The 26110-nt window shown below is 38.8% G+C and overlaps 1 long non-coding RNA gene across 1 annotated transcript in view; it reads right to left on the reverse strand.

Moving 5' to 3' along the window:
• Positions 1–1404: 1404 nt before the first annotated feature.
• Positions 1405–26110, reverse strand: part of LOC141743151 (uncharacterized) — a 37133-nt gene continuing 12427 nt past the window's right edge. The window contains exons 2-3 of the long non-coding RNA XR_012586968.1: positions 2767–2871; positions 1405–2155 (exon numbers count right to left, since the gene is read on the reverse strand). This is a non-coding gene — a long non-coding RNA (uncharacterized LOC141743151). The remainder of the gene's footprint in view (positions 2156–2766; positions 2872–26110) is intronic.

Here is a 26110-nt window from a genome sequence, read left to right on the forward strand (position 1 = left end):
GTATGTTTTCCACTGCTGTTTATAATTCTTCATGCTCATATCTATAATTCATGAGCAAACCGGCTAGTGAATGTTTCCATAAAGGTTGAACAAAGTATGGTGCTGTTAACACTCGCGCTGTCATGCACAGAATCGAAATGTGCCCACTCTCATTCTATTCATCACAGCTCAAAGACATTTTGGCAATGATATTATCCAAATATTATTAAAACTTTGAACCCTGTCCCCATAAATTATAGCAAAATGGCTTCAGAGCCATTAGGCAAGGAGGATGTATGGGCTCCAGTTGCTTTGGAGTAATTATGTGCTTAAAAGGAAGCGTGGCTAAGCATTCTACCAGTAAAAAGAGAAAAGCTATGATCATTTGTTACTGCTTCAGTGCTGTACACAGTATTGCTCACACAGGTCAAGCCAACCTTACAGCAGGACAATTATCTGCCTAGAGAGACCAAACATCTGTTATTAAGTACGCAGAGGCACCACTGCAGCATGCTAGAAATCTTGTCCACTTCATTGGTTTGGCTTACGGTAATGTACTTCAAACACTTGGCTAACTCTGCACAACATCCCCCCTTTCTTATTGTTACTGCAACAGTTCAGCTTTGAAATATGCAGTACCTTCACTCCCCCATTACTTCCTTTAATATGTGCACAGCTGTTAAAGATGATGGTGTAACTTTAGATGAGTCGCTCTCTCTCTTCTCTCTCTCTCGCTCTCTTGCTCCCTTCTTTCTTCAAAATGTGTTTTGAGACGTTCTTGTACATTTATAAGTTACCCACTGAGAGTCACTGTGGAGATCAGGAGCGGTGCAAAAGCACAGGGACACACAGTTTTTGTATTATAAAACAAACGTTGCTTGATTTCAAACATTCCCTAAGCTAGCCAAAGAGGCGAAGGATGCAGGTTGTGTGTGTTAGTTTCACACAGGTTATGTGTGTTAGTTATGAAACAGGCATTTAAAACAAACAACGGCAGTGCAACAGATATCACTCTTCTTTCTTTTGTAAAATTAACTTTACGGTAGAAAGTTGATGAAAGAAAAAGAACCAGGGAAGGAGAAACGACTTGATTAGTAACTAAGGAGATGGCTATGTGGATATGTGACTGTAACTGAGACACCAAGAACAGATGCAGCCAAATCTATTCCAAGTGGATATTGTAAATCCATTCTGGGGTTTATTGATCCAAGGCTGATTGTTCTGCAGTGAAAAATGTTACTTAACAAAGCCCGCACTCGCTGACAAACAGGTAGAATGATCCTCTCCTGCCAGACTGATTATTCACCCGAAGTGAGGAGATTCTGAACTGTACACAATTTGCTCCACTTTTTAATAGCTCTGATGTTAATAGACAACAGTTTTTCCCCCTCTGATAGAAATTGCAGATGTAACTGACACATTTGCTTTCACAGGGCATGGCAAGAACTCTAAAAAAGAGTAATGAATGGGTGGCAGAGATGTCAGGGTTAGAAATTAGATCTATCTTATCTGTCTTGGGTTTTTCTAAGGCGTCTATCACAGTGCAATAATCAAACCTCTGGAGGAGATGTTAGGTGGGAGACATACAGAAATTAAAGATCCTAAGAATATTTTTTCTACAAGCTTTGATGAAAAATGTGCAACTTCTGTATTTGCTTTATACACACTGTACTATTGTAAGAGGAGCTGATACAACTGGCAGATTTACGCCATCCTGAGATTCTATCAGTATAAACTTCGCTGTAAAGAAACCCAGATTTCCTTATCTTAAAAGCAAATGAGAATAATACTCTGGGATGAAAAACACAGGTCCACAGTGCTGCATGCGTAGATAGAAAGTTAAAAAAAAAAAAAAAAAAGATGAACAGGATCACAAGAGGAAAAAACAATCCTATGTTGAAGACGACATCATTGTGTAATCACCAGAGTATTTTGCCCCTTAGCAGAAAAAAAAGGCTCCAGAGGAAAAGGCATACCTCATCACTATGATGCGTAGCTCACTTCAGCCTTTCCCATCCACATTACGCCGCTTTTCAATACGTGTGCTTGTGGATAAAAGACCGGTTAGGCAGAGAGTTTGAAATTGGATCAGTGAAGAGGACTGTGTCTTCTGTCTGAACTTTATATTCACTCATGCCTAGCCTCAAAGGAATTACAGAATCAATTCAAAACATACCTAGAAAGGAACGATTTTAGTTAGCTTTTTTTAATTTCAACTTTGTTCGTTCTAAAGCCAAGCTCATGAACTCCTCAGAAACACTCTTCCTCTCGCAGTTATAGCAGATGCTGTATCTATAATGGGTACGTTTGTCAAACAACAGGCAAAGAATTTAACACCTAATTCAAGAGGAGGTATTTGGGGCAAGTCCGAAAATGGGTGCACTAGCTAAGAAATTTGTTTCATTGTTCTAAGATGACACTCCTGGAAGGAACTGCAACGAAATGTGTACCTTCCTTTGAATCACCATTGACTGCTGTAAGTGATAAGCCTTATAACGTTTTCAGTACATTCACAGAGGTCTGAACAGAAGAAAGGCAACGGATCCTTTTGAATAGGCCCTTCCAGAAGGTATGTTTCAAAAAGTTCATATACCCTTTCTAGAATTTTTTGGGCAAAGAAATACATTGCACAAAGTATCCAGCAATACATTTGATGTAACTGGGACATACTTCACAAGTATTTTGGAATCATGAAAGTTATCAACTGAAAAGAAACCTGGAATATTCAAGAGTACTCAGCTTCAGTAAAAATAATTTTAATCATGCAAAGAGAAGAGAGGAACTCACCTGCTGCTGTTCAGAACAGGTAAGACCTTTGCCACAAAGACTGTTCTCCACCATGAAGAAATGATCATAATCCAGCGCAGCCTCCAAACCTCCTGACAGTCCCAGCTGCGGCATGTTACACGCCGAAGGCCAAAGTTTTGGGTGAGAGACAGAGATGTCAGGACATCACAAAGAGCCAACATACTTCAGAAATGACTCAGAAGTTGCATTGGATTGATTATATCTATAATTAAGAAGCAAATTCAAGAGTACGGCCCAGGCGGAACAAAATGACACCTCTATAGATCATAGAGATGTAATTTGAATAGAGGAAATACAGTAACTGGAATGAGATTCCTCTGGGTAGAAAAATGATCCTAATCATACGCAGAAGCGATCCAGCTGGTCTTATTACACCATGCTATTGCGAGCAAGATATTAGCAGGGTTTTCCTGTCCAACGTACTGATACTCAGATAATTATTAAAGGCCCGATTTTTTAAAAGCAGGTAATAGCAAGTATTGTTACCTCGCTAGCAATAGGCACTTTCAAAATGTACATATAAATTCAAACTATAGAAATCTGTAACAGGATTATAATTTTATAATATTATATTTGCTATTTTGAAAGTCAAATAGACAAGGCATATTTTTAAAGAAATTCTTTACGGTTTAGAAGCATTTTCTATGCAATATTTATCTGATTTTACTTTGAATCACTTGTTTTCATCCTTCTGAGTTCCTAAGGACAATAAATAACCATGATGGGACATAAAACGACATTTTAAAATGTGGAACTCCACAGAAATCAATGGGATTTTTGTTTAAAAACTACAGCAGCCTCTGGTTACGATATAAATAGTTTTCTGTCTCAAATAACTAGTTTTTAATAAGTGCTCATGATAAACCAGGTGTTTATTTTCAAAATGAGGCCATGACTTTACTGATAAGACTCTTCCAAAAGAACATGTGTATACATATACCGTATATATTTACCTCTTTACAAAATGGACGTTTACATAGTGCAGATGCATAAATTAAAAGATGCAGCATGCTCAGCTTTATGGAATATATCAAACCAAGCTCATAAACTCGGTGTTTTCTAACTTGTTTAAACACCATTAGCAACAAAGCAGGACAATTCAAGCTATTCTGTAAAATAACAGTGTTTGTCAATATGTTTACAACAAATAGGGTGGCATAATTTTTTGTGACCGCGTAAGAGAAGTGACAACAGATGAGCTAGAGCTTGAGGCTGGGACAGGAGAACGAAGCAGGAGAGGAGAAACCAGTGTTATTTTACAAATTCCAACATGTTTTGGAAGAGATGAACAAGTCAATCAATTGTTCTGAGTCTCAGTTTCCTTCATCAGTGAAATCAGACTGATTGCACTTACATTACAGGTTATTTTGAACGTAATCCTGTGGGCTGATCAGTGGGCACAAATATTCACACCTAGTGACGCTTCACCTGTTAACTGCAAGTGTACTACTTACAGTGCACACAAGTCAGTCTGAGTAAGGGCATCAGAACAATTTCCTTGAGATCACTGGATAAAACAAACTCTGTAAACGCAGAGGTGTATTAAAAAAATCCCCAAACCAACCCCCAAAAAACGCAAAGAAAACTTCACAAATAATCATCCCTGAGCGAGGGGTGCTGCACACACTGCGTGTTAATTAATTAATGCAACTCCCTGCGCCCTTTATATTTGACTATTGTCAATTACTTTATAAAGCAGACAGCATGCTAGCCACTTGCACAGCTTTCCATATAGTCTAGTGTCTCTACACTATTTGCGTTATGTGCACTTACACGGAAAAAGAAATATTTGTAAAATGTATGATGATAATATCTAATGGCCATTTAAGTTGGATATTTGTTTATGCAGTGACAAAAAAGCAGAATCTGCTGAAATTTTCTAAATATTATCTAAATTCAGATTATAGAGGAATAGTTCAGTAGAAGGAAAGAACAGATATTCTCTGATACATGAGCCTTTGAAGGGCATGAATGGAAGTGGTGTGGAAATGGCTAATCTTTAGAGAGGGCAAACATTCCCCATGAAGGAAAGTGATCAGCACATTCAAGTTACCACATTTAATTGTAACAAGCTGCTATTTCTTCTGTAAGTGTAAAGAGGAAAATCACAGGCGTGTGCACATGTCAAAGAGAAGACTTACTGATGTGGTGGTAAAATTATTAACATTTAACATTAAAAGGTGTGTCTAAGAAGTAATCTTTACCAGAAGAATAACCCTTCCAACTAAAAGCTAGTAGTCTGTGATTGTTTCCAACTCCTGACTTCTGAGCCAGGATACCTCTATAGGCTCCACCAAATGCTGTCTCTCCATATTGTCATGTTATTTACTGTTTGATTCCTTAGTATTATGGCAGTTAGCAAGCTACTTAAGAAGTCCATTCCTTCCAGCTTTGTTAACATTGAAATGATTGTTTTTCCTCACCTCTTTCCTGTTTTTCTGAAACGGTATCTGGGCTGAGCCTGGGCAATCCCTTGGCAGAGAACAGGGGAGCAGAGGGGGAGATGCCGTCCATGTGTCCTCTCGCTGTGCTCATAGTTAACAAAGCTCCTGTCTGACCTGTCCTAAGTTGTACTCACACTATTACGCGTTTGCAGTCCCCAGATTCTCTGCCACAGAACACAGAGATGTGACATATAAGTGATGTCTTGGATATCCAAATTAATATCACCTGTGGAGACGCATAAATTGCAAGGAGGAAAGCAGAAAAAGAAAGGCAAACTGGTGTAGCAATCCTCCAGTCTAAATTACGTTCCTTTACTTTGTCATGCACTTCTTTTTATTCACACTTATCATTTATGAATTTGTCTGTGTTGGTAGAGGGACTTGATATCTCCTCTCCCCTTCTGAAACAAGTCTTGGCATGGATAGTGCTCTTGGGATAAACAGGCCTTAATAGTCACTACTGAATTTGGTACCTAATTTGCTATCAACTTCATTATGAACAGCTAAACAGTATACTTTCATTCTCCTACCATGTTCCAAATGCTCCACCTCTGATCATAGGGGTTTTCCACAGAGCATGCCGACTGTGACATTATTTCAGGACTCAGTTTATAAGCATGTTCAATTACTGCCTCATTACCAGGGTAATGAAAAAATATGTCAGAAAGCAGAACATTTTTACAGCATAACTGCTTTATGACAGTAAGACATGATGAAGATTATTACTTTCTAAGGGAAAAATTCTTACTCTAGACATAACAACACATCATTTGGGTCTATACACACAGATAGTGAAATCATGCCTATCCATTCAAATTTTACGCTTGATCATACCATTTCTTCTCATTCTCTTGTGGGAGGAAAATTACAGCACATCCAGTCGCATTACATTTTTTGTACAGTGCCCAAAGGTTTTTCCAAAAAAAAAAAAAAGAGAACTTGGAGCATGAGAGAAATCACTCATAGCATTACAGGGTACAGCTCAGAGTTTATACAGCAACAGTTCATCGAAGAACCTCCTTCTCCCGACTGCTTCACCCAAACCCAACATTCTTTCCACGCTCCCAAACTTATTTGACAAGCTAGTGGAACTCGCCTTATTCCATCCCTTTTTATTTTCTTAACTCCATTTCCATATTTAATTTAAACACTGATTGCCCAAGAGATACATGCTACTGAAATAGATTTCAAGCAAAGTTTTCTTTATCTGAACAAGCCTCCAGGAAGAGAGGAGAAACCCAATAAAAAAAGCAGGTTAAAAAGGAGAAGCGTGGGAATGAGCTTGTCAAAGAGGGTTTTTGATCTGTCTCACAAAATATTTGACTATGTGAGGAGACAAGTACAAGTAGATGAAATTTTCCGTATAAGAAAACTCCTCCACAGTCTAGTTTCAAAACAAAGAAGTACACACATTAATGTCAACCATTCTGTGCCATCTGATTAATTTTTGTAATCTTGTTTTAGGTTTTCTCTTCAATTGTCAGTTGTAGTTTCTTAAGAAATCTGCATGCAGCTGCATTTTTAAGCACTCACTCTACTCAAACTAATCTCTTATATTGTAGTTGTCAAAAAATCCCCTTTCAATATTCTTTTCCCCCACGAAGGCATAATTTATGGTAAAGCACTTTCTCAAGACCTTCCCTTACTGAGAGGACATACATGAAACTGTGGGCATTTTGGACTGTTTTTTGCCTTCTTGATAACAGACAGTCTAGTCTGTGTTTCTAAGGCACTTCTTTATGGAGGCAGACAGTAAAAACACCCTTCAACCGGAAGAAAAAAAATTACTTCATGCAGGTATGATTGCACTTCCAAACAGGTGAGAAGAGCAGATACTTTTACAAACTTATTTTGAAGCTTTCTTATGTTGATACTACAAAGTTACTGCTTCCTGAGGGCAGCTGTCGTGTATTGGTCATAATGAATATCCAGTTTCAGACCCAAAGATATAAACAAAGTGCCCCACTATGAGTATGTGAAAAAAACCAACTCTAGGTACCAACTTGATTTCAAAGTTTCCATGACAAATTCGAATATTCTTTTTTTCCTGTGGTAGCTACTTTCTCTCACTCCTGGATTGTGGTGAGTTGGAAAATAACCTAAACAGTTAACATGCAATGAAAATTCAGTAGCCTATAGGGAAAAATCTTTCAGTCCATTTTCGAGAAGACAAACATCCAACCAAAACATTAACAGTTTCAGTCAGCAATAATCACCCTGGTTAGCAATCTAAGCAGGGATTGTATAGACATGGTGACTAAGGTAAAACTGAATATTAGTATGGTGTTTCTAAGTTTAGTTGGTAGGTTGAATCAGGAAAAGTGCCCTGTCTAGACAGTCTCAGCTTTGTAAATAAAGGAAAGCCCCCATTCCCTAACTGTTTATCCAGTCCTTTTATGTCTTCACTCCATGAAGACATTCAAGTTCACTCCAACGTTTAAGAAAAGCAGTATATTCCTTTTAGGAAATATATTGGACACTTGGATTCAAAATTCTAGAGAGTTTTTGTTGGGCCTTTCAGTATTTCTTGTGGTATTTATATGAGGGTGATTCTGCCACTAAATTATTTGCAAATGTTCCTCTTTTGGGGGGACTTGGAGCCAAATTATAATAAGCAAGAGCAGATTGACCCAGATTAAAAGATACAATTAGTCTGTCTGATTCGTAAACCTAAAAAGTACTACTTACACTAAGTTATTGTTTTTATGACAAAAGAAGACACCCTGGCAGAACAATAAAGTCAGCGCCATGGATAAGAACCTTGCAATTTACTCCAAACAGTATGCAAAAAATCAGTTTAGAGATACAGCAATTCAAAATTGGTAGAAGTGAAATATTATGCCAAAGGTAAGTCTGACAACACAAGTACATACACAAATAACTGTATATGCCTGATTCTTTTTCATACCAAAGCCATTTTACATTGTGACATGGGTGAAATTTTAATCCTATTAAAATCACATGCAAAATCCCACTGAACTGCAATAAGACCAGGCTCTCACATAAAATGGATTTTTTCCAGTGAGCATTCAGGCCCAAACCAACTTCATTTTACAGCTCCAGTGGGACCTATCTTAATATAAATTGAAATGAAAATTAGGTCTCCATGTGTGTAAATATATACAAATCTATATTTTTATTTGCACAGATATTGAATTACAAATGGATTCCTTTAGTTCCTTTCGGGACCACAGCTTAAAATATTTTTTATTCACTAAATTTAGCATTAATGACAAACAATGCATCAGTCACTACTTGTGGAGTGGAGGGAGGACAGAGTCGAATCCATTTGCTACCTTATAAACTACTATTCTTAACGTAATAAATACATTGAGGAGTAATACTCTGAACGTTTTTATTGTGATCTGTACCACTTCCATTCAAGCACCTCAAAGCAAAGTGTTGTGCTACCATCATTCTCATCTCTCCTTAAAGCTTGAAACTTGTGCTTTTTCTGTGAACCTGTTACACGGCTCAGCCGGGGTTGCACACAACGCTGCTAGTAATGTGAACTGCAGTCATGAAGCACGGGCATCTGTGAGGGGCAGCAAGGAATCCTCAGCATGAATTCTTCCCAACTTGGAAAAGTGTGTGGTCACTGCCACCTGAAAAGTTGCTACTCTAATGGATATCATTTCATCAACCAACTCAAAGCTGGGAGTTCCGCCATTTGATGCTGCTGAGAAGTCTGCTGAGCCGCACGCAGGCCTGCATTACTGGTTTTACACCACTGGCTTCCCAAATTGCTTATACAATACAGGTCATGACTAGGAGCCATGTCCTGTTTTCTCTCACAGCAGACCTCTGAGTCCATCAAGAAAAAGAGGTGTTTTTTTTCCAGGGTACACTACAGGATCTTCGAAGAAAGGCCATCACCTGATTTTGGAAGACTCACAACAGCAGGATCTCGCGGACAGCTCTCTCAAGTGGGAAATGGCAATTTTACTCACATGTCTCTTCCATATAGAAAATCTGCTGGATTTTCCTCACTCTGAGAGACAGTTTCCCATCTGCTGCTGAGTGCTATGATGCTATAAGTGTGACCATACCCTAAGCAGTTTCAGGATGACAGTGAAATGTGCATTTTTAAGACTAAAGGGAGAAGGAAAAGCCTGATGTCGAGACAGGAAGCTGATGAGTCTGGTAATAGCTGACTCTGCTATACACTATCTTCGTGAGAACAGGAGATGAGCAAAAAGCACCTCGCAAGAGATAGGAAGAAGCTCTGGGAAAAGCTTGCTGAATATTTTGAGAGCCAAAGAGAAAATCTATACAAAAAAACTTTCTTTGAGCTATTATATTCATGCTTCGAGTCTAGGATTATTTGTGAATAATGTGTATGTTTATATAGGTACATATTATTGCACACCTTCATGTGTATAGGTAGCTATGCAAGGAATTAATCCTGCCTTATATGTCCATCTGATCATACTCCATGTCAGGCTTTTTATTATCGAGTACATTTAGATGTACTAAGTGCACTTATGGATTTTATGGCAAACGATGTCAAGCATTACAATGAATTGTACATGACTCAAAATCATGACTGCAAAGGTAACTTCAATGAGTTTAAAATAAGTAATAATATACCAAATTGAAGATGAGGAGCAGCAAAACTTTTCACTGAGCACAGAGAATGACCTTGAAGGAAATTGAGCACTCTGCTGTCCCTGGGGAACAGGGCAAAAAACTTCATCAAGTTTAACGTGAGGCATTCCTATTGAGCCAAGAGAGTAGACAAACCCTCTCCCAAGCTGGTATCTTAAAGGACAATGCCTGGTTGTATTCCTGCAATCAAATGGGAAAAGTAGCATTTGATGATGCAAGGAGAATGTAAGTCATCGGTGAGTGGAAAGTGAGGACTCTGCAGACATGCAACAGTTGCTTCAGCTGAAGTGCATCATTGTCTACTTTTCCCCAGATATATCTGCTTTTCTAAATGTTTTAATAATCACATATTAAAATACCAAATGATAGACAAAAGATACATGTATAAGCTCTCTAAATAACTAAAGGTATCCTACAAGGCTTAGTGTGTAGACATGGTAGAGTTAAGGTTATCCTTGAGGACCAAACTCTGCCTCCTTTCATACGCACCTATCTACACACACACACACACATTTCCCCCCCACCTCAAATTCCAAATTGACCATGCATAGCTATTTTCCCATTCATAAGATGTGTGATGTGTGAGTACTCTCATAAAATCATTAAAGCAAGTACGACAGAAAGACGCAGGGAACAAATATCACAGCGCACAGGTATTTTTGCCTCTATCTAGTTTCTTGGTAGTATCCACATTGTGATTGAACCCTACGTTTATCCCTCGCGGACCTTCAGAGTAGCTACAAAACCCATCTGAAAACCTGGGTAACGGTCCTGTGGTTGGCTGATGGTGATTTCTGTGCTATGTTAAACCCACAGTCGCAGAAGCAACTGCAGTAAAAATATCTTTATGGAGCTTCTTAAGTTTCAGAACTTCGTTCTTTACTCTTTGCAGCTCCCTTCACTCTCGGAAGGTTTTGCAAGGCAGCTGAACTAACGTAATAGTTACCAACATCAGAAGAGTTGTCTCACTCTTGTTTCTCCTCCATCCCACCTAACTGATCTCACCTGAGCATTAGCTCAGACACTTAATCAAACCTCTCAATAACATGGTTTAGTTTTCTGCAAGCTATTAATTTCTGTAAATGATCCACAAGGCAGAAACAACACCCTCAGACTGGAACTAGACCTATATCAAAGTCCAAAAATCTACCTCTCTTGTTCAGCGGGTCCAGTGAGCCCAGGTAGTCATAATTCATCTTTTCAGACTGTGTCCAGCAATGAAGGGTGATCACACAGCCTTCTGAAAACAAAAGTATTATTTATTAATAGTAATTAGATATTTGCTCTCACCTAAGGCCAGTCATTTCTGGCAGCCTCAGCAGGGCTGCTTCCTCCGATTCTTCCCAGACAGTAGTTCTACCTCGGTCAGATTCTCCTGAACCACAAAATCCCATCTGTCAACAGATCATCCTTTGAAAACTTTTCCCCCTACCGTGTTTGTGGGACTTCTGCTCTGGTTCAAATGGCTTGAAGGGGAACCTTCAGAGTTGACAGAACTTTCCTAAATGGTTCTCTCAATGGTGTGCTGAGAGGTTTCAACTGGGGCCATTCGACACTTCCCCTCCTACTTTCCCCCCCAAATCCTCCACTAAGTGGAACCAATGTATTTTTACAATAAACATTCCACTAAACACATCCATATATAGACCAATTTGCTTATTATTGCAGAGCAGTTCTGATTTTCCAAAGCAACTTATCTTAGTCATCACTATACAACATAGAAAAAGTCATAAAATGAGAAAGTAAAAAAGAAACTCAAACCCCTTTCTTTAACATTCCTCATTGACAACTTCTTCTTTACGTATTCCACTTTGGCCTAAGTGTTTCTCTAATGCTTTACTAACTTTATACACTCTGCCTACCACTGAAACTGAGCCAAACAGGGCAAGAGCTTAGCAGGGCACATTTTTTATGCAATAAAGGAAGTGAAATATCTTCTATCAACTTAAACTGGAAAGCTTTGGGAGACTGGAGAGGAGGCTGGGAAAGTGGAACCAGAATATGCTCAAAACAGAGTGAATACCCATACTGCAAAATTACTATAGAATATATAATTACAAGTCCTCAGGAGCTCAGTGTTTTATCTCAACCCCCTTAAAAGCTGCATTGTGACACCAGAGTCAGTATCAACTCTAATTGTGCCACCAGTAACAATGACAGTTATTATTACTTTTTATTATATGTAAATTCTCCATTTGTTCCTACAGCTAATATGCCGCTTAATCTGGTAACAGTACGGCATAGGTGATTTCTGTTTTTACTGGCAACAACATATTCCCTGCTGGGAAAATATGACTAGTCATGGAAAAGGCTTAATCTTGAAATTCAGCTATTTTTTGTTTCTTGGTGGCCTCTAATTGCAAGCTTGAGGCAGTGCACAATAATTATCAGTCTGCAAGCATGAAAAGGAGTAAATGCCAGTCAGGGTATATGGTTGCTTTGTGCACACAACATCTAACGGACTCTGCCATGTCAGTGTTGGGCTGGCAGCTTGCTTCTTCAGTGTAATGGCAGTGATTCAGCTGGTAACTGGATGAAAAATTGCAGCAGGTTTCCCTGTTATGATTCTTTCATGCATCTCTGTCAATGGCAGTTTACATTCTGGGATTGAGATCATTTGTTTCCTGTTTGCTCACAGCTTCAGGCTTTTCTTGTTTGCCACCATGGATTTACAGCCCTCCCCCCCGCCAGCAAACCACATCTAAGGAGTTGAGGGATTATAAGGCTTAATACTTTGCAGCTCAGCACATGTAGCAGAAAGTTAAAACTACTGTAAAAGGAATGATGACTAGATACTCCTGTGAAATAGATACATGCACGTGCGCAGATATGTATATGTCTACGTAGAAAGAAGCCCACAGAGCAACCCACACAGGGGTGAGATACTAGACTAAAAGCTTTTTTAGCAGTCTGTCTTCTCATAAACTAACAGAAAAAAACTCAGGAAAAAATATAAATACAAATAACCTTTTTAATGGGTTCCTTCCATTAACCCTGCTTGGAAAATGATAGCAAAGTAAAATGCACACTTCAAAAGACTTCCAATACTCAGAACTTTTTATAGTTTGAAGAGAAAGATGTTGCTGTATTCATGCAGTCATTAAACATAAGTGAGAGCATAAACACATGCATGAATGACCTGATCCAGTACTTACTTATCGTGCATGCCTAGTAGGAGAGATGTTTATACCCCATGACACCAGCCTATCTAGCCAGATATCTTAAACACTTTACTCACATGCTTCACTACCATCAATACACGTACCCTCCCAATGCCTAGCTGAAGTAGGGAACTGCTACTATGTACATTAACAAACGTGTATATATAAGCAGACACAGGAATGCTAAGGCCTGCATTTAACTCTTGCTAAAATTAACTGGAGCTGGTTTCAGTCTTGAAAAATGTGACCCTAAGTACTCAGAATAAAACATGAGGGGGTAAAGCAGTGAGACTAGAACAAAATGGTGAGCATGAGATTAAATAGAGACCTGAATAAAAATTACCCAACCTACCATCTTTCTTACTCAGCTATCCTTTTTCTTTATCTATGAAAGAAAGTACTGTTTGTCTTTATCACTCCTGTCATGGTTGGCAAAACTGTGTGAAACACATAATTTATTTGGTAAATGCCACCTGTTTTTTGTTTTTCTATTCACTAACTGCTCAGAAGCAGTTTAGCTTTTCCTTGAAAGTGTATTTGTATTCAGAGAATTATTGGTGGTTGCCAGCTTATTCACAAGCAGCTCATTACAAGCGTACACTCTTTAAGTACTTGGTTAATTTTGATTAGATAATGGCTATAGGGTATGTTTCGGTCCCTGACAGAATCTCTAAGTGTTCGGTTTCTTGATTAAGTATTCATGTTTACAAATTTCCAACTCTCTTTCTAAGACTGTTCTTCAATATTTATTTAATATGCACTATTTCAAACATTCCTGCCATAAGAAAATAAGCTTTGTCACAGCAGTTCAAGCAACAGTCTCCAGTGACTGAAGTTTTAGAAGGTGCGTTACTTGTTTCAGTGAGCACAACTGAGGTCGTCTTATTTGAAAATGCAAACATGATATATTATATTGCTTAGCTGTAAGAAAACTATTCCTTAGAGGAGTAAAAGTGTATCATACGAATCCCTCTGAGCTCACTAGAATATTTTAAAATATAATGGCAAAACCAATCAGATTGTTAGCAATGTTTCTGGATAAAGACCACAGAATCGAACCCACTGGCCTGCCCCGGTTCTTTTGCATGGCACCAGTGATATAAAACAGTTGTAAAACTGTCCTCATCAGCCAGTTTATTACCGCTTATGTCACCAGAATGGCCCAAAGAAGCCTTTTAAAGGTCGTCTTCGGCACGTAAAAGGAGGCAAAACGTTGCTACCCTAGCCTCCTCTTTCTGTCACATTCACTCCCCTTTACTGTAGGCTGTACATATGAATTGTAAGAATGGCAGAGGTGCCCTTTTGGGGAAACACTGTTAAAGGACCTCAGGACCAAATCCTGAATTACGCTGGACTTTAAATATCAGTTCTTTACGCCAGATGAATTTGAGGGGAAGGGCCAAAAGGAGGCAAAGGTCGACCCAGGGGCTAGCAGAGGTAGCCAAGGAATATAAATGACAAGAAAAGAAGCTAACCTCCTTTGCAGCGACTGTGTTAAAGCCACTGTTTGAAATGATCACTAAGAGCAGATTCTCCTGAACAGAACGGCAGGAAAAGGATAACCCACTTCTGCCAACTGAGTCAAGCCACAGTCTCCATGCAAAACTGACACTAAGTATTTTGCTCTTTACAAATAGTCTTTATAATTGGGATTTTTAAATAATCCTTCTTAAAAGGGATTGCAGCTGTAATCAATTTGTGGAGGGCTGTTTTAATAAGAAGCTGCTCGAATAGGATTAACTATGAGACCCTAGACCTCTTTCCTCCAGTCCTTAAACTCCTATTTGAAACATTTAGATACCCCATAAATTATTTATTGGTCTTACAAGGTGTCATCAAGCTAAGAAAATGATGCTTGACAAGTTGAAAACCGTAACCATTTCCACCAATTTGTTAACGGCCTCTCCCACATGGCATGTAATGTCTCACTTTTGCCTTGTCTTACAGGAACAGTGGTTATATTCAGCCATTGCACCAAAAGCACATGAGTAGAACTGGCAGATCTTGTGCGTTCTGTTTATTTCAGAGAACATATCAGAAAATAATTTATAGATAGCTTGAAAACAGAATACCAGAGCGGATTTCCTTTTCCTTGCAAGGTTCTTAAATAACAATGAAACAGAAAAAACAGAGTTTTTTCAATCCCTCGTCTTCCACCCAAAAAACCCCTAGCTGACTCTTCCTCCGATTTCTGAATTGCACAGATAAATCCCTAAATAAGCATGCTATAAAAAGGAATACAAGGAAAATCTATGTTGGCTTTTGTCAAGAAAAGAGGAATCACCCCTTCACCAGAAGTATGTCTCAACAGCTCTATGTGTCAGCTGTATCTGTTGGAAGTAAGGCTACTAGAATTTTTTGCAGGGCTTCTCTGGCAACACTGGTTATGCTCTACAGGAAGACTGGTAAAAAGGTGGTGGGACAGGGGACATAACTTTTCTGCAAGGGATCTAGCTGAAGGATCGCCTCAAGCATGAGGCAATTTGCATCTAGCAAATATGATCTGAAGTCAGTCTTTGTACCTCTGATTATCTCAGAAGGATAGAAACTCACTGCACCTGGAAATAGGTTTTTATTCATTACTGCTTCTTGTGGAAACGTAACAGAAGGTTTCATGCTTTCTTTCATCTGTAGAGTCTTAACACACTGACTCCCATACTGACAATGTTCTGTCATTAGTTACAGCACTTTTGTGGGGCCATAAGCATTTTGTCTAAGAGTGTGTTTGGTTGGTTTTGTTTGGTTGGTGGTGTGGGTTTTTTTTACAGACACCATGAGATTATAGATTTGATCCATGGTGCAACCAATCTTTCTACCATGGAGGAGTCTGTGTTAGTGTATCACATAAAGCCGTTAAAAAACTGGTTAAACAAAGACTTCAAAGTGTGAAGCTCTAATTTATTACATGCCATTTGTTTACTGTATTATTCTACTAATACCAGATCAGTCAGCCTTCAACAGCAATAATAAAACTGTCCATGGGACCAAGGCGCACGGGGGAGTGACCTCTAGTTTTGCAAGTGTACAGTTTCCATAGACGGAATATCTGAAACTAAATCCACTTAAAAGCACAAAACTGGGGAAACTACAGATGTACCCAAGTAAGGTTTTGTCTGATCTACTTCCTGATATAATTTCAAGTTCACTGAACTTCTTTGATGTTTGGTCATTTTAAGAGACAGTGACTGCTGAAAACTTCCCTTCTGTACAGTCCTGGTGCAAATGACACAAAGGAGATCAACAGCTACCACTATTAGTTAACGACTATCATGTACATCTGAGTTTATCAGACATTTTAAACATCGGGACTGGGTGTGGTCATTTAATAGAAAATCTCTCTGCGTCTTAAAAAGTGAGAAAACAGAATATGAAGAAGTGAAAAACATTAGGGACATAACTCTATTATTACTTTCAAAAATATTTAAGCTGTTTGTTTCTGCCTCATTATAGACACCATGAGATTACAGGTTTGATCCTTTGTACAACCCATCTGTTTAGTATGAAGCAGTGTTAGTGTAGCATGTAAAGCAATTAGAGAAACTTATTAAACAAAGACTTCAAAATGTCCTGTCTAAAATATTTAAAATACAATACAGTGCACTCTGCCTTTTCGACAAACTACTCTAGGGAATAGATAGTTCCCAGTAGAGTGGAAACATTAGCAGAGATGTCACTGAAAACATAAGCTTAGATTCAATGCTCTCCGTCATCTAATTTTTAAATGCTTGTATATAACTGACTTTTAAGCCACATTGGTGCTTTAAAAATAAGTCCTTCTGCTTCAAATTTACAAACTTAGACATGATGATTTCAGAAAGATATTGGGTGAAAGCAAATAGTGCTTTCCCATTTTTCTTTGAAAAACTTGATCTTGACTGTTAAAGTGTATGAATACTCAGCCATAAAGTTACCGTAAATCACAAAAGGAAAACATATCTTTTAGAAAGCTGCAGTTTACAGGTGAGAAACATTCAATAAGAAATGCCTGAATATGCAGAAACATCTGTATATCAGTTTTGCCTTGTTCCAGGTAATTTGCAGAGCTTATATGATAGTACAGCTCTGGCCATCCATGAACAAAGACATTTTGTGGTTTTAGGCATACACAGGGAAGTAAATGAGTTTAAAAGACGTAGAAAGCAATATAATTTAGCAGGGGGAAAATGAAGAAATTCTTGAGCTGCTAATAGAAAAGCAGCACATTGGCCTAGAAACCTCTTTTTGTTTATAATTTCATAAACGGAGTCAGTAGCCTGAGACAAGCCTGTCACATCTTTGGCTTTGAACAAGGGTCAGTGATGGATAACTGACCTCCTTTCTCACTTTTATCAACAAATGTCAAAAAAGGCAAACAACAGCAATGACATCCTGCCCAAACAGCCAAGAGTGTTTCATTTTCTTTGCACTTCTGTTTCCTCTGTGCCTTTAATCAGGGCCGGGGGATGTAATTGCTCTGTCTGGGCACAGCTTAAGGCATGCTGTGCAACTAACAATTAGTTTAGAGACTGAGATCTATAAATTTTGAGAAAAGAGTAAGAGGATTTGGTGTGCTTGAGCTATCCTTTCTAATGAAGAAAAATATCACACCGGAAGGGACCCAGAGTGTTATCAAAGCAACTTAATATCATCTGGTAGTGATTTGTAGGCCTTGATAATCTATTGTGATCATGTTGAAGGGGGAGGAAAAAGTCCACGTGTTCCACTATTTATGAGATTTCCAAAATGATGGCCGCCATCTGTGCAAACGCCACTAATCTCAGCCACCGTCTTCATGGCAAATGGCTCCATGAGATTGTCCGAGGGAAGGGAAACACTGCAGGAATGTTGGGCTATTTATTGTTTATAAAAATAAACCAACTGGACGAAGACATATGCGAGGAATTTATATCAAACAGCTGCAAAAGCAAGTTGCCTCAATAGGGAGGGTGCATTGATGATGCAATCGGACCACACTGAAAGATCTTCCTATTAATCTTAGAATATAGACGGCACACTTGAGATACTGATTTGTCCCCATCTACACCCAAATTCACCTTACGTGGATATTCTTAAAATAATTTTTGGAAACAGTTTATATAGACTGAAATTAATTTACTATGTGAGTTCATTAACTAAATAAATATAAACAGTCTAAGAACAATCTGTCCCCACATAAGCGCACGTCTCTTAACATTTCCTCCTGGCTGTCTCAGTTAAACAAGCACAATGCAGATACTAATGCTCAGTGTCAGCAAACCTTCATCTCTTGTATACCAAGTTTCTAGGACTTGAAAATTCTGTGTTTTATGGTTGGCAGTCTAATACCATTAAAATTCTTTCCTAATTTCTTAATGAAGAAGAATCACAATAAGAAACAACTTTCACTGAGAACAAGGAGTCAAGGAATAACAAGATAACAGCAAAATGATAAATGCTGTCACAGCAAAACCACAAAGTACGATATTCTAGTATTGGGCCTGCATAACAGCAGCAGACAAAGGGGAAAAGAGATCTAAGAAGAGAGACAAGCTTCTTGCCTTTGCACAGCTGGTTTACCAGACATGCTTGACACTGGAGAGAATCTTACTTGTTTAACCGTTAATGGGTTGGTATATCTACAGCAACCTCTGGGAAATTCTCTTTCTAGGTCTACATGCTTGAGAACAGCTATCTTCGCTTTTCATTAAAACCGCATGCACTTTGAAACACCTGCCTTCAGGAAAACTCTCAAGCTGATTGACTCTAACATGAGAATTAATTCTGGCTGCTTTAGTGCGTGGACAAGGCTCCACAGAACAGCGTGTCGGTATTAGGCTTTTCCATAATACAAACTGGCAAGGATTGCTCTTTTGGGAATCCTGCTCAGCTGGAATTCAAGCACTTTGTTTGACAACTGACATTCAAGGTGTGTGTCCTTTTCTTTTAAACAAACACATGATGCTTGAAAGCCAAGCTACAGCAGTGCATATATACATACATATAAATGAAAAAAGGGCAGTTCCTAAGAATTCATTTGCTATAGTTTGTGAGTGTTACTTAGCCATGCTGATGCCAGAACTTTCAAGCTAAAAGGGAGGAAAAATGTTTTGTTTGCTTAATTTATTTAAAAAGAGTGATCATAACAGCCACTAGTAGGTATCAATTGTGTTTTCTGACTCCTAAGAGACTCCAGGATTTGGGTCTTCCTTTTTTTTTTAGAGGAAAAAATCATTGCACAGTCACAAGACATTTTAGCTCAGACTCATTACCTTGAACTGGATGCTTGTTAGCAAAAAAAACCCCACAAACCCGCCCCCCTACCCCAAGCCAAAACCCTTAAAGCACTCCAAAGATAGCTTATGTGTTACAGGCACACTTGTGCATTGGTCACTGTGTTTCCGTGAGTGATTTCTCCGAAGCACAGGCCCCTAAACACTTGCCCACAGCACCAAACATGCCACAAAGCTCCAAAATTCCCCTACCGACCTTCCAACCCTGCCTCTTCCTTAGCTCTCACACACAAATATTTTTAAGTTCTCTGTCCACACACCCGCGATCCCCAAGTCAAAAAGCGCACACTTGGTCAGTGGCTCAGGTCACAGCTTTTCTACAGTTATGGCTAATCTATAAAACAGCATAGAGGATGTTTAAATTTATTAGTGAATCTGACAATAAACTTGCCCTTTCAGAGGCAAGAGATGTTTGCGAAACAAGTTAAAAGTTATCTGTTGTCTTAATAATCACTGAAATACAATCTTGGTGCTGCTCAAGGTGTAATTGCCTGACATTTTTCTCTGCCAGTAAGGCAGAGAAATTCTTGTATTTCCCTCTGACTGTTCATTTCTGTTCCTGTGCTGCAGATAATCCTCTTTGCTGTGCTGAAATCTACAGAAATGGCCTCACAAAAATCTGTAGTAGCACAGCAAAGGTGGGAACCACCAAAATTGACTTCACCACCAAAGAAAATCGATCCTAGAACTGCATCAGCAAAAGACTTTATTTCTGACCAAATTCTAAACTAGTTTTAGTTTGAATGCACACAAAGCCCTAAAGGCTACTTTAGTAAAACTCTCTGTCTCAAAGCATGCTCAGCCTATCTTATCAAGTAAAATAGTCTAAGAAATTAAGCTGGTAGCATTTACTGATGTCTCTCTTGGAATTGGATCGAGATGTTTTACATGAGCAATCAGTATTAAAACAGGGTGCCTAGCAGAATTTCCTTGCATCAATGATTCTCTCCCTCTTTGCAAACATCTGATCACCTATTTGTATATACATATATATTTTTAGGTTCTATTACCAAACACATAAATGTTCTTAACACACTTAGGATTGGTATGCAGGGAGACTCAGAAAAAAATTAAAGCAAATCAGCTAAAGATCAATGTGCATGAGGCAAACCATATTTAGCCCCTGCATCAGCCCACGGTCAGACACTGCAGAAACAGCTCCAACACCCTGCCCCCATGTGTTTCTGCTGTCGGTGGAAGTTAACAAACAGGATGGGTGTGAGCACACCTCGGTTCAGCTTCCCAAAAGGAAGTCTCCTGCATTGGTACTCTTGTTCCCATCTCCCGCCGCAATTTATTTCATTCTGAGTTATACCACGCCAACTGTTTATGAAGTCACGCTATAAAGTAGGTTGTAAACTGATCTGGGTTCAAAGGCTGTTGTGAATCGCTGGCGGTGGGAGATGTGAGGTTGGCAGTCTCTTAAATCAGCTGTGCTACACAAGAAATAGTGGAACCGTATCTAAGGTTATCTTTTCCCTGGCAACTTTTGTGTGTCCTATGCCACTAAATTCACAAACAGGCCACAGAACCTGACGGGAAAAAAACTGCAGAACCTGAGACTCACCAGTGAACAACCTTTCCAAGAGGAAACCTTACACTGGCACTGGTTTGCAAAAATATATGCAGAATGTCCCAGGTAAACCTAGGAAACCCCCGGTTTTCAAATACAGAAACAAGATTAGATTACGTCCCCCTGCACAATCATGTCAGGGAAGCACAATCATGCTAAAGGATCTGAAATTATGCCTGGTTTCACTCCCCTTATCTCAAGCACAAAACAATCACAAAATAAAATTCGCTACTTGGCTGATTTTTAGGCTTTGTTTGAAAGAGTTCTTGATAACTCCAGTGTACTTCCTACTCCTACTTATTCCTGCATCATCAGTCAGCCGCAGCACTGTACAATACCATGTTTGTCACTCTTCTGGAATCTGAAGGTATATGCTACCTGTGATACGTTGCTTCAGGACTGCCGAGTGATTCATGCCGTGATGAATTCATACTGTGATGGGGGACAACAGGCGTATCAGAGTATGCCAGTAACTAACTTTCTTCACAAGTTATTTATCAATCTTTCAACTGATTACCATATTTTTTTTCTATTAAAACACAGAGCTATCACCCAGGAGCTAGTGGAAATTATGGTATTTTGCTCCTGTTCACAAAATATAGGCAAAAGTACTAGTAACCTAGAAATATATATTGCTTTTTATTGTATACAGAAGGCACAAAGGGCTGCAGACTGCAAGATGCACAATTACTTCATTGCAAAACGAATAGAAATGTTCCAATTCTGCAGAGCCTAATTTATTATTTGTATGCTGTCTAATGTGAGGAGCCTTACATTAGCCTTTCTAATTAGCAAGTATATATGTCCAAGACAATTGAGAAATAGGGCTTAAAAAGCCTTAAAAATAACATTTTATTTGCAGAGTTATTATTCTCACCATTTTTAATGTGAAAAGATTAGGTTAACAAACACATATACACAAAGGGGATCTAACCTTTAATTCTCTGCCTGAACTCATAGTTTGAGAAGTCATCTGTCCTTTAAAACAACGAGAAAATACCTTTGTTATTTTTATGATAACATTTTTTTTTAATCCTAGAGATCCTCTTTTGTCATCAGGCGTCAAAGCACTTTCTAAGGAAGGTAAACGTTCCAATCCCCCTCTTAAAGGTTGAATACCAGCTGATCCACTGGAGTTTAGGCAGTTTACCTAGCAGGGCAAAGGCACGGCTAAAAGTTTACCTATGTTTCTATTCCCCCTTCTTGTAAACTGAATGTACTGTCTTCTATCTATTTATATAAGTGTACTATCTTTAAAAAACATAAGCAGATCTCTAATTGCTGAATGTATATGATTCACTCATGAATAGTTTTCAAGCCCTGGAATCTGACTTGATCCTTTTTTAAAATCTGGTATGCTGAAGGCAAAGATGGCACTTCTTTCAGTTACTACAGTACTGCACCATTGCTGTGGAAAGAGACAGGTCGAAAATCCAAAAACTAAAGTACCACTGATGCGGTACAACGTAATTTAAGTGAAACACTGATGGCTACGATTTACCTTTTGGCAGAAAAGCCCACAAGAAAGGAACCTATTTTTATAAATTAAACCACTTCATTTAGCATTTTCAATAAGTTATATGGCAATTTTTTAGTTACATGATTTAATACTAGTTAATATATAAGCTGTCTAGAGTGAAGAGGGACCCGGGACAGACAAGATAAAATTAATGACTGCTTTGTATCAAAGCCAGCTGAATCCACTGGAAACTTAAGGAGTAAACAAAAAGTTTTAGTCTAAACATTAGAGAGACTGAAATATATATTTTATGACAAAAACTCATTTTATCTGTAAAAATGGATAATGAAATTAATTTAATGCACCCATCATCAGTTTTTGCTTTGATCCTTTATACTCTCCCTCCTAGCCTACAAACCTGAAACCTTCCAAACCAGTAAACTCCGTGTGTGTGTGTGGGTAACTGTTGCCACAAACTGAAAATTAAATAAATGAAAAGGCATTTTAAGATTCCAATCAACCTCAAACAGTATCACTGCAATATGATACTTTGTATAATCCCATATAACGACTAGAGTCATTTTATGACCATATGAAAAGCGAAAGGGGAGAGAAGGATGCAGGGCTCAGCTTTGCTCAAAGAGCTGCATTCAAAGAAGAGGCTGCCATCCAGGCAGCTTCTCTGGTCGTGTGGCTTCCTTAGAGGCCCAAATGCTATTTGACATTTATCCCAAGCATGGTGAACTACAGTTAGAAGCTAAAGCTGGTTTTCCCTTCTGATAGTGCTATTTTCTGCTGGTTTTCACACTCACTGGGGAAGGCATTGCCTCACAAAACCACCTTTTCCTCACTTTTTTTTTTTTAGTTGCTTTTCCTTTCTGAGGTTTTGTGGAGTGTAAGGATCATGTAGTATTGAGTTTAAAATCAACAAGACCTGAAAAAATACTCTGACATTAGGAGGCAGAATATAAGCTGATTTTTTTAGATTGCGCAGTCAAATAATAATAATAAAAAAAAGTAGATTAGCCTAATAGAGTGCCTTTTTGTTCATATTTTCTTATTCTTAAAAAATAAAACTGATTTTCGGGTTTCAGAATTGAAGGGAAAAAAATCAAAGTAAGGAATGTTCTCAGCATTCTTGGAACAAGTGATTCTTCATATTACTACTTTTTATGGGAGTGACTGTCAATCATCAATCTTCAAAAATGTCATAAACACCCACACATGCTATTTCAAAGATACCTAATGTAGGATATATAATACCATATTTCAAACTGGATTCAAAGCTTTTCATCTATCTAATAGTTAAGAACAAGGAAAAACACAAACATCAAACGAAATGAAATGTATTTGTTGATGCTAACTGCAAATATTTGTTTTATAAAAATTAATAGTCTATTACTATCCATTTAAAAATAATTTTTTATGTCTGAATGATGATAGAGATCCTGAAATGCCTGCATCCACACACAACCACTCATTCCAGCAGGTGATCTGCCAAGCAGGACCAATCTTAAAATGCCACAAATTAAAGTTTGTTCTTGCTGTAATTGAACCAAGAGAGAAACACCATAGAAAGGATCCACTGCGCAATCAAGGAACAGTTGTAAGCAGGTCTACACAATCCCATACAGCGTGACTGTTTAGAAAGAGCTGCAAAGGAAAACACACAGAGTGAAGTAATGAGAAATTATTAGGAGAAGAGATAACTTTAAAGTGCTTCTCTCTCTCTGATCATCTTCGATATCTTAAGGGACCAGGTAGTGTTTCATCTAACGCAGAAAGTTTACATATTGCTGCAGTGACAGCACTGCTGGTTGACAACAAATGGACCAGAACTACCAGAACACAAAGTTCATCAAACAGTCCAAGGACACGGTCACAGAGCAGTGAACGAAGTGGTTAGAGCTTCCCTAGAAGGATTGATGATCCCTCGCCGTGCTTTGTTCCAGCAGGCTACGGACCTCACATGATACAACCAAGCCTGAGTCTGAAGGTGAGGGGTGTGGATGCTAAATAAACGGAATTACAGATTCAAACAACATTTAACCTAACATTCGCTTTTTTTTTCACATCCGTTAAGTGAAAAATCTTCAACAACGCATGGGGAGCCTAGGTCCTAGCAAAGAAATGTAAGGAACACCATGTGCTTGCCTCCCCGTTGGCCAGGGCAGGGCCACACGTGCACCGTGTGTGCCTCTCCGCGTGGCTCCTCTCTACGATCCGGTACATTGATGGAACTTCAGGGCCACTAAAAGATACTGGATATATTTCTCATTCTCAACTCCAGCTTTCAAATGAGCACATTATTTATTCATGAGAAGTACATTCAAAGTGCTGTTTCCCTTGTTACTTGGTGAAATAAAGGAAAGAACAAGGATATCGCTCTAAATCCCAATTTACAGCTCTTAGAAGCCCCAGATGACTGTATCATAAAATTCTCCTTACCCTCCTCCTCTCCACTCTCTTCTGCCTTGCATCTGATTGAGAGAATAACTGCGTGCTGCCAGGGGCTAAAGGCTGACCTGGTGGCCTTACCTAACCAGGGGAATCTCATAACCCCCAATGGTTTCCAGGCGGGAGGAAGGACAGTCCTGTACTTAACAGCCTGAGCTTGGATCAGAGGGTCACGCTCTACACGTGAGGTGCACCTGCAAATACATTTCTTCTCTGCAGAAAGACTGGGTTGAGAAAGTAAGGAAGACTAAACTGTCAGAAAGTATGCCATACGGACACAGTTTGTGTCCTTGGAGAATTTTTTCACTTCCCTGTTTGCTTACTTATCATATGGGAAACAAAATATTTATCTAAAAAAATTTAGACCCGATTACTTCCTGAATCTTGATTCTGATTTATTTTGGGAGACACACTTAAACATCGTTGTTCCTCATGCGTAGCTGAGCTTCTCATGACTGTAACACACAGTTCAGTCCTTTCTGCTCTCATAAGCTTCCCCTGGCTAAACTTGCAGACTTACTGTCTGTTCTGTGCTGTTGTAAGAAATACCGCAAAACGCAGGCAGTTTAAATTGGAGGCAGTTTTCAAATCTGATAGCTTTAGAACAAGCTTCATATTTTATGTTCAGGTCCTGGCTTTTTATAATTATGGGAGAATTCCAACTTTGACTATTCAAAAAATTCAGCACAGTCTGGACTTGTGGTCCTAATCCCTGCTAGTTTTGACACATCATACTTGGAAAGAAAATCTTGAGTATGTAAGCCCCAATGCTTATATATTAAAATAAAAGGATTTAAAAAGTTTCATAGTTTTAAAAATCTATGATTTTTTAAAATCTATGATTTTTAAACCCCGTTTGGTGATTCTCAGCATCCTGTCTGCTGAACACTGGTGACACAGCAATGTGGCTGTCAGAACCAACCCTTCAGTCAGATATCAGGGGAAACTTTGCTTCAGACTGTCCTACTGTCAGCACGCGAGAGCTTTTGCTTGCTACCTCCACTGCACTTTACCAACCTTCCTTCATTGCAGGGTGGGTGGAGGGGTGGGGGGTGATTTTTCAAAGGGTTGTAGTTGTTAAGCACCCACTTCTGACTGACTTGCGTAGTGATTTAGACTCTAAGGAGCCCCATGTGTCATTGAAGAGCAATCCTTAAAGGCAATATTATCTATCACCTCTCACCTTTCAATTCCCTAGGAGCTGCTTTTGACTATTAAGACAGTCAAGTTACTTTAGCACCAGGAAACATGAATTTGTATCTCCCCAAATATTCAAGCTCACAGGAAACAGCAGACGTTTGACCCACACAGATGTGTATGGGAAAGAAGAATACATACATACACCCACGTGTAAGAGTGCAACAGTCAACTAG

This window comes from Larus michahellis, chromosome 4 (assembly GCF_964199755.1).
Source record: "Larus michahellis chromosome 4, bLarMic1.1, whole genome shotgun sequence".
Taxonomy (NCBI): Eukaryota; Metazoa; Chordata; class Aves; order Charadriiformes; family Laridae; genus Larus; species Larus michahellis.